The 9,400-nt window shown below is 36.0% G+C and overlaps 2 long non-coding RNA genes across 2 annotated transcripts; both read right to left on the bottom strand.

The window, feature by feature from the left end:
• Positions 1-934: 934 nt before the first annotated feature.
• LOC146735609 (uncharacterized) lies at positions 935-3,041 on the bottom strand. Its single transcript, XR_014931138.1, has 2 exons — positions 2,964-3,041; positions 935-1,069 (listed from the first exon to the last, which is right to left on the bottom strand). It is a non-coding gene; the product is annotated as an uncharacterized LOC146735609 (long non-coding RNA).
• Positions 3,042-6,659: 3,618 nt separating this feature from the next.
• LOC144343464 (uncharacterized) lies at positions 6,660-8,766 on the bottom strand. Its single transcript, XR_014931137.1, has 2 exons — positions 8,689-8,766; positions 6,660-6,794 (listed from the first exon to the last, which is right to left on the bottom strand). It is a non-coding gene; the product is annotated as an uncharacterized LOC144343464 (long non-coding RNA).
• Between the last annotated feature and the right edge of the window lie 634 nt (positions 8,767-9,400).

Here is a 9,400-nt window from a genome sequence, read left to right as displayed (position 1 = left end):
CCATTAAATAAACCATTTGTTACTTATGAAATCTCAAGCATATAATACAAATATTTGTTTAATATTTCACTACTGCACTCTAACATATATGTACAAAATTCAGCAAATATTGTAGCTTTTATCTGATCACAAAATACCCAATTTTAATACAGTTAAGTGTTTGATCAGCATTTGGTTAACGTGGGGGTAGTGGTATCACCTGCTCCCTGAACTCATTTCATTATTTCATTATAATAGTTCTTTGTATACCAAAAAACTTGGCCCGGAAAAGAAGAAGAACTTATAACGATAGAAATTGAGCCAACACCCCATTGGTTTACGCCCTATAAATCAGAACATTCACAATTGGGGCACAAGTCACTGTTTTCTATTCAGAATAGAACTAAAATAGGCTTGTACGGAAGGACGATATCGTCCACTGAGGGCTAACATTACAATCCAGAGTTAGCGTTACCAGCGCTATACAAACGTGACCTTGATAATAGGATTGTGTTTAAATAATTGAAGCTGACATTTTTGGACTAACATTATGTAATTGAAACACAAAATAGAAGTATTAGAGGGATTACAAAAGAGGCTATAGTTAATATGGGCAGATGATTTGCTGGAGCTGGATTTGGTAAATTTATGTAATTGATTTTGCTGTGACAATGTATACATGTATGAACAATTACGTGAATATGGTGTTGTGTGTTATAGGAAGTAGGTGATGTCTTACGTCTTTTGGTTATGTCATTTGAATCAAGAGGGTTAAAGTACTTGATCGGAAAGAATGATTATATTTGTTCTTTGGCAGTGAATGGCTTGTTTGTACTTGACTGTGACCCACCCACCACTCGATTGTAATTTGGCCAGCTGCTATTAGACATCACTCAGCATGACTAGTTGGAAGACAACCATGTAAAAATAGTGTGAATAGAATAAACGTCTGTGATGAACAAGGAAAAAATAAAGTTTTTATTTTTTATCTTAACCATCAATATACAACAAGTTTACAAAAAAATTCGAGTAAGAATAAAGTAAAAAGTTGAACCAATAGGAGATACAGGTGATGGTTGAATTATCTCGCCTGGAAGAAAATAAAAAACAAGTGGTAAGGATTATATATTGTAATGAATGATTTGAGTAAGGTGTTGAGTAGAGGAATGTTCAATAGTAAGAACATTGTTGAAATGCTTTGGATATGATTGGACTTTCCATAAATTAAATCTTGAGGCACATTGTAAATAACTAGTGAGAGGATGCTGAAAGCACTACCGTGCATTCAAGCATCCTCTCAATGAAAACACAGGTTATGCACATTATAATGAGGTAAATTAGTGTTGTAAACGGAGTGTCATGATTAAATCTGGTATGATGTGCATGGAACGACTCATGGTGCAAAAGCAGATAAGTGTCGACGGAAGACCCAAATGATAGGTATCACCACCGACCAATTTGGTAGTAATCATATTGCCGAAAATATTATATCTTATTGTTTTCAATAAGTATATGTGCAGCAACAATAAACTGTACAAAACCAGTAGTTAACTGTTTACAAGACAGTATTATAGACCCATATCATGCAAAGTTACAGGGTGTTGTACAAATATACCCCCTTACTTTTAGGCTATTGTGTGTTCATCCAACTATCCATTCAGAATGAATAAGAAATAAAGTAGGTGCAAAGAGACTATATGGAATGTAATTGTACTTCATAGAGTTATCAATGATGATATCAATTCCATCAGACTGATAGAACCGGTAAAAGTAATGAATTTATCGCATGGCAATGGTAATGGTAAGGCAGGGATTATATTATTATTTTAGATTTATTTTTTCCCCAACATGTTCAGTCTATATCAAATACAATCATTTTAAACATTTTTTTACATGATGATATTACTATCAAATTTTGTTTATTTTAGAAAAAGGTAACTCATTTCCATAAAAATAAAATTAATAACAAATGACAACACATGTCATTGTTTAAGGTTGAGGTGAGTGGCATGAACTGTTGATCGGTGGCACCATTTCAAAAATGGCAGCTGGCGACAGAAAAACCTTCACTGATGTACATGTGTATGTAGTGAGCACAAGGAATTGGCCCGTATCAGTTTCTGCCTAATAAATGACAGTTATGTACATTCCTGCTGTGGCCATTTACCTACAGTAGCAACATCACAAGCATGATAAAAGCCCCCTGATGTACACATTGCAGCTCTTGCTATTTCTTGCATGTGACAAAAATCCACCTAAATCACAAGAAACTTGTAGTGAGCCAAACAATGATCATGAAAAAGTAAGAATGAATACAGCCAGCCATGCCAATGTGGTGAATCAAAAGCAATTTCTTGCATGACTTTCTGCTCAATATTATACAGTGTGTGGTAGCCTATGCCGAATAATCAATGGTGTGGTCACAAATGATCATGAAGATTAATCATGATCACATACTTCATATACATTATAACATTACATTAATGGGCAAAGACTATAAATCATGTCCATGCCCCTAGACATGGCTACATCCGAGGTCATCATTTTGCCAATGCCATTCTTGCATGTCATTATTGCTGGTTGCATAGACTAGACTATTAATGTACAAGTATTTACATATATCGGCCTTAATTGGTTTTAGATGCTATTTTATTGAGATGCATCGCGACAACTGTGGCCGTGAAGAACCGGTAGGTTAGGTAATTGTTACTAGTCACACCGTGCACACACATTATATGAGTTCACAGGCCATAGGCCTAGTAAATCGCTGTCATCATTTATATACGATGCAATATTTATTTTTGGTCATTAGTTTCTCTGATTCATGACATCATGTGCCAATAAATCCTGAAAATTGGCTTTGCTAAGCGATGAGTCGTTTAGTACAAAACACTGAATGATCATAGCATGGTGTGCAGAGTTTTAGAGGTAAAGCAATTGTTAAGAATATATTAAAATTTGTGGAAAAGGGCAAAGGCTCTTACCTTAGTACAATGTCTGTACGGCGTCCTGGGCTGGCTGGCAAAATAATCACGTCATCGAAAGATGCGTGTACGTGTACTGTCGACAATTTCCATGACGCTGCATTGCATGCGTAGAGTCAACGTCACGATTTCTGCGTATCAATTTTTCTCCGCTTTTTTCAACAAATAATTCACTTTTTTCTCATGGGAAAACGTCGTCAATCTTATTTTATTAGCCTGAACTTTGTCTTGACAGCGCAAATTATACCCAAATAAACGTCTTTGGATGATTTCTGGCACCCAAAATTGATTCTCGACTCAGTCATAATTACGCGTTTAGGAATGACCTGGTGGTCCAAAATTGACCTCGAATGAAAATACTGCCGCCTACGGCGGGTCCCGGGATCATTGCGTCCAGTGTCCTTGGGACTATCAATGTCGGTATCGACAAAGCCAGCAATTGACAGACACATACATTATATCCATGGTTACAGCAAATTAAATAAGCTAAAACACCTCTAAATGCCAGTATGTATTCAATCGATTACCCGTTAGACAACAGAAATGAATCGACGACATTTTATTTGACATTTATTCAATCATGACATCGATCTCTCTACTTTTCTGCAGTGTGTAAAACATGGAATTTTTTGGCCGAGTCTCATTCAAGGTTTACAAGTTGCTATGTTTATTTGTTTACTCTGATATACACGACCACGTCTTCCATATTTATAATCCTGTTTAAGCAGCCTATTTCAACAATCATACCCCAGACATTCATTTTATTTTTTCTGGTGTTACCAAATAAAGACCAACGCAACTGTTGACACAATATTTTGTTCCCATGGTTACTCCTCTGTATATCAGTCAACACGACTCGACCTAAAACGATGTGTTTACCTTAACTGATAACTTGATTAGACGACTACTAAAATCGATGACAATTTATTGTACCATTGCTTCTACACTACTAAATACACCGTCCACAAACGGAAGTTTCAATGTTCACATTTAACCTTAATACAGGTATAGGCAAATATCGGTAACATTATTCAGATGTTTTGACAAAATATTTTTTAGACCTTAAAAGAAAGTGTACATAGGAGGGGGCAGTGTATTAGAATGTACTCATCGCGAGATTATTTTGATTTGATCACCCAAACAACTGCTCACTCAGCATCATAAACTAAAGTATACTAAGCATAAAAGTCACCAAACTCGCTGCTCAGCGGGCATGACGATCTGTCCGTTTCATCTGCTCAACCGTCATCAGTGATCGTTGCATAGGCCTCATAATCCAGGGAATATCATGCTTATGCCACTCGTCATGTCATGAATATTATCAAAGCCAGAGTCACCAATAGAAGCTGAACAAACCATTAAATAAACCATTTGTTACTTATGAAATCTCAAGCATATAATACAAATATTTGTTTAATATTTCACTACTGCACTCTAACATATATGTACAAAATTCAGGAAATATTGTAGCTTTTATCTGATCACAATACACCCAATTTTAATACAGTTAAGTGTTTGATCAGCATTTGGTTGACGGGGGGGGGGGGGGGTAGTGGTATCACCTGCTCTCTGAACTAATTTCATTATTTCATTATATAGTTCTTTTTGTACCAAAAACTTGGCCCGGAAAAAGAAGAAGAACTTATAACGATAGAAATTGAGCCAACACCCCATTGGTTTACGCCCTATAAATCAGAACATTCACAATTGGGGCACAAGCCACTGTTTTCTATTCAGAAAAAAACTAAACTAGGCTTGTACAGAAGGACGATATCGTCCACTGAGGGCTAACATTACAAACCAGTGTCCTTGGGACTATCAATGTCGGTATCGACAAAGCCAGCAATTGACAGACACATACATTATATCCATGGTTACAGCAAAGTAAATAAGCTAAAACACGTCTAAATGCCAGTATGTATTCAATCGATTACCCGTTAGACAACAGAAATGAATCGACGACATTTTATTTGACATTTATTCAATCATGACATCGATCTCCTACTTTTCTGCAGTGTGTAAAACATGCAATTTTTTGGCCGAGTCTCATTCAAGGTTTACAAGTTGCTATGTTTATTTGTTTACTCTGATATACACGACCACGTCTTCCATATTTAAAATCCTGTTTAAGCAGCCTATTTCAACAGTCATACCCCTGACATTCATTTTATTTTTTCTAGTGTCAGCAAATAAAGACCAGCGCAACTGTTGACACAATATTTTGTTACTATGGTTACTCCTGTGTATGTCAGTCAACACGACTCGACCTAAAACGATGTGTTTACCTTAACTGACAACTTGATTAGACGACTACTAAAATCGATGACAATTTATTGTACCATTGTTTCTACACTACTAAATACACCGTCGACAAACGGAAGTTTCAATGTTCACATTTAACCTTAATACAGGTATAGGCAAATATCGGTAACATTATTCAGATGTTTTGACCAAATGTTTTTTAGACCTTAAAAGAAAGTGTACATAGGAGGGCGGCAGTGTATTAGAATGTACTCATCGCGAGATTATTTTGATTTGACCACCCAAACAACTGCTCACTCAGCATCATAAACTAAAGTATACTAAGCATTAAAGTCACCATACTCGCTGCTCAGCGGGCATGACCATCTGTACGGTTCCTCTGATCAACCGTCATCAGTGATTGTTACATAGGCCTCATAATCAAGGGAATATCATGATTATGCCACTCGTCATGTCATGAATATTATCAAAGCCAGAGTCACCAATAGAAGCTGAACAAACCATTAAATAAACCATTTGTTACTTATGAAATCTCAAGCATATAATACAAATATTTGTTTAATATTTCACTACTGCACTCTAACATATATGTACAAAATTCAGCAAATATTGTAGCTTTTATCTGATCACAAAATACCCAATTTTAATACAGTTAAGTGTTTGATCAGCATTTGGTTAACGTGGGGGTAGTGGTATCACCTGCTCCCTGAACTCATTTCATTATTTCATTATAATAGTTATTTGTATACCAAAAAACTTGGCCCGGAAAAGAAGAAGAACTTATAACGATAGAAATTGAGCCAACACCCCATTGGTTTATGCCCTATAAATCAGAACATTCACAATTGGGGCACAAGTCACTGTTTTCTATTCAGAATAGAACTAAAATAGGCTTGTACGGAAGGACGATATCGTCCACTGAGGGCTAACATTACAATCCAGAGTTAGCGTTACCAGCGCTATACAAACGTGATCTTGATAATAGGATTGTGTTTAAATAATTGAAGCTGACATTTTTGGACTAACATTATGTAATTGAAACACAAAATAGAAGTATTAGAGGGATTACAAAAGAGGCTATAGTTAATATGGGCAGATGATTTGCTGGAGCTGGATTTGGTAAATTTATGTAATTGATTTTGCTGTGACAATGTATACATGTATGAACAATTACGTGAATATGGTGTTGTGTGTTATAGGAAGTAGGTGATGTCTTACGTCTTTTGTTTATGTCATTTGAATCAAGAGGGTTAAAGTACTTGATCGGAAAGAATGATTATATTTGTTCTTTGGCAGTGAATGGCTTGTTTGTACTTGACTGTGACCCACCCACCACTCGATTGTAATTTGGCCAGCTGCTATTAGACATCACTCAGCATGACTAGTTGGAAGACAACCATGTAAAAATAGTGTGAATAGAATAAACGTCTGTGATGAACAAGGAAAAAATAAAGTTTTTATTTTTTATCTTAACCATCAATATACAACAAGTTTACAAAAAAATTCGAGTAAGAATAAAGTAAAAAGTTGAACCAATAGGAGATACAGGTGATGGTTGAATTATCTCGCCTGGAAGAAAATAAAAAACAAGTGGTAAGGATTATATATTGTAATGAATGATTTGAGTAAGGTGTTGAGTAGAGGAAAGTTCAATAGTAAGAACATTGTTGAAATGCTTTGGATATGATTGGACTTTCCATAAATTAAATCTTGAGGCACATTGTAAATAACTAGTGAGAGGATGCTGAAAGCACTACCGTGCATTCAAGCATCCTCTCAATGAAAACACAGGTTATGCACATTATAATGAGGTAAATTAGTGTTGTAAACGGAGTGTCATGATTAAATCTGGTATGATGTGCATGGAACGACTCATGGTGCAAAAGCAGATAAGTGTCGACGGAAGACCCAAATGATAGGTATCACCACCGACCAATTTGGTAGTAATCATATTGCCGAAAATACTATATCTTATTGTTTTCAATAAGTATATGTGCAGCAACAATAAACTGTACAAAACCAGTAGTTAACTGTTTACAAGACAGTATTATAGACCCATATCATGCAAAGTTACAGGGTGTTGTACAAATATACCCCCTTACTTTTAGGCTATTGTGTGTTCATCCAACTATCCATTCAGAATGAATAAGAAATAAAGTAGGTGCAAAGAGACTATATGGAATGTAATTGTACTTCATAGAGTTATCAATGATGATATCAATTCCATCAGACTGATAGAACCGGTAAAAGTAATGAATTTATCGCATGGCAATGGTAATGGTAAGGCAGGGATTATATTATTATTTTAGATTTATTTTTTCCCCAACATGTTCAGTCTATATCAAATACAATCATTTTAAACATTTTTTTACATGATGATATTACTATCAAATTTTGTTTATTTTAGAAAAAGGTAACTCATTTCCATAAAAATAAAATTAATAACAAATGACAACACATGTCATTGTTTAAGGTTGAGGTGAGTGGCATGAACTGTTGATCGGTGGCACCATTTCAAAAATGGCAGCTGGCGACAGAAAAACCTTCACTGATGTACATGTGTATGTAGTGAGCACAAGGAATTGGCCCGTATCAGTTTCTGCCTAATAAATGACAGTTATGTACATTCCTGCTGTGGCCATTTACCTACAGTAGCAACATCACAAGCATGATAAAAGCCCCCTGATGTACACATTGCAGCTCTTGCTATTTCTTGCATGTGACAAAAATCCACCTAAATCACAAGAAACTTGTAGTGAGCCAAACAATGATCATGAAAAAGTAAGAATGAATACAGCCAGCCATGCCAATGTGGTGAATCAAAAGCAATTTCTTGCATGACTTTCTGCTCAATATTATACAGTGTGTGGTAGCCTATGCCGAATAATCAATGGTGTGGTCACAAATGATCATGAAGATTAATCATGATCACATACTTCATATACATTATAACATTACATTAATGGGCAAAGACTATAAATCATATCCATGCCCCTAGACATGGCTACATCCGAGGTCATCATTTTGCCAATGCCATTCTTGCATGTCATTATTGCTGGTTGCATAGACTAGACTATTAATGTACAAGTATTTACATATATCGGCCTTAATTGGTTTTAGATGCTATTTTATTGAGATGCATCGCGACAACTGTGGCCGTGAAGAACCGGTAGGTTAGGTAATTGTTACTAGTCGCACCGTGCACACACATCATATGAGTTCACAGGCCATAGGCCTAGTAAATCGCTGTCATCATTTATATACGATGCAATATTTATTTTTGGTCATTAGTTTCTCTGATTCATGACATCATGTGCCAATAAATCCTGAAAATTGGCTTTGCTAAGCGATGAGTCGTTTAGTACAAAACACTGAATGATCATAGCATGGTGTGCAGAGTTTTAGAGGTAAAGCAATTGTTAAGAATATATTAAAATTTGTGGAAAAGGGCAAAGGCTCTTACCTTAGTACAATGTCTGTACGGCGTCCTGGGCTGGCTGGCAAAATAATCACGTCATCGAAAGATGCGTGTACGTGTACTGTCGACAATTTCCATGACGCTGCATTGCATGCGTAGAGTCAACGTCACGATTTCTGCGTATCAATTTTTCTCCGCTTTTTTCAACAAATAATTCACTTTTTTCTCATGGGAAAACGTCGTCAATCTTATTTTATTAGCCTGAACTTTGTCTTGACAGCGCAAATTATACCCAAATAAACGTCTTTGGATGATTTCTGGCACCCAAAATTGATTCTCGACTCAGTCATAATTACGCGTTTAGGAATGACCTGGTGGTCCAAAATTGACCTCGAATGAAAATACTGCCGCCTACGGCGGGTCCCGGGATCATTGCGTCCAGTGTCCTTGGGACTATCAATGTCGGTATCGACAAAGCCAGCAATTGACAGACACATACATTATATCCATGGTTACAGCAAATTAAATAAGCTAAAACACCTCTAAATGCCAGTATGTATTCAATCGATTACCCGTTAGACAACATAAATGAATCGACGACATTTTATTTGACATTTATTCAATCATGACATCGATCTCTCTACTTTTCTGCAGTGTGTAAAACATGGAATTTTTTGGCCGAGTCTCATTCAAGGTTTACAAGTTGCTATGTTTATTTGTTTACTCTGATATACACGACCACGTCTTCCATATTTAT

This window comes from Saccoglossus kowalevskii, chromosome 12 (genome assembly GCF_978046115.1).
Source record: "Saccoglossus kowalevskii chromosome 12, keSacKowa6.1, whole genome shotgun sequence".
Taxonomy (NCBI): domain Eukaryota; kingdom Metazoa; phylum Hemichordata; class Enteropneusta; family Harrimaniidae; genus Saccoglossus; species Saccoglossus kowalevskii.
The sequence above is the reverse complement of the archived record's forward strand: the minus strand, read 5'-3'. Positions and strand labels throughout refer to the sequence as shown.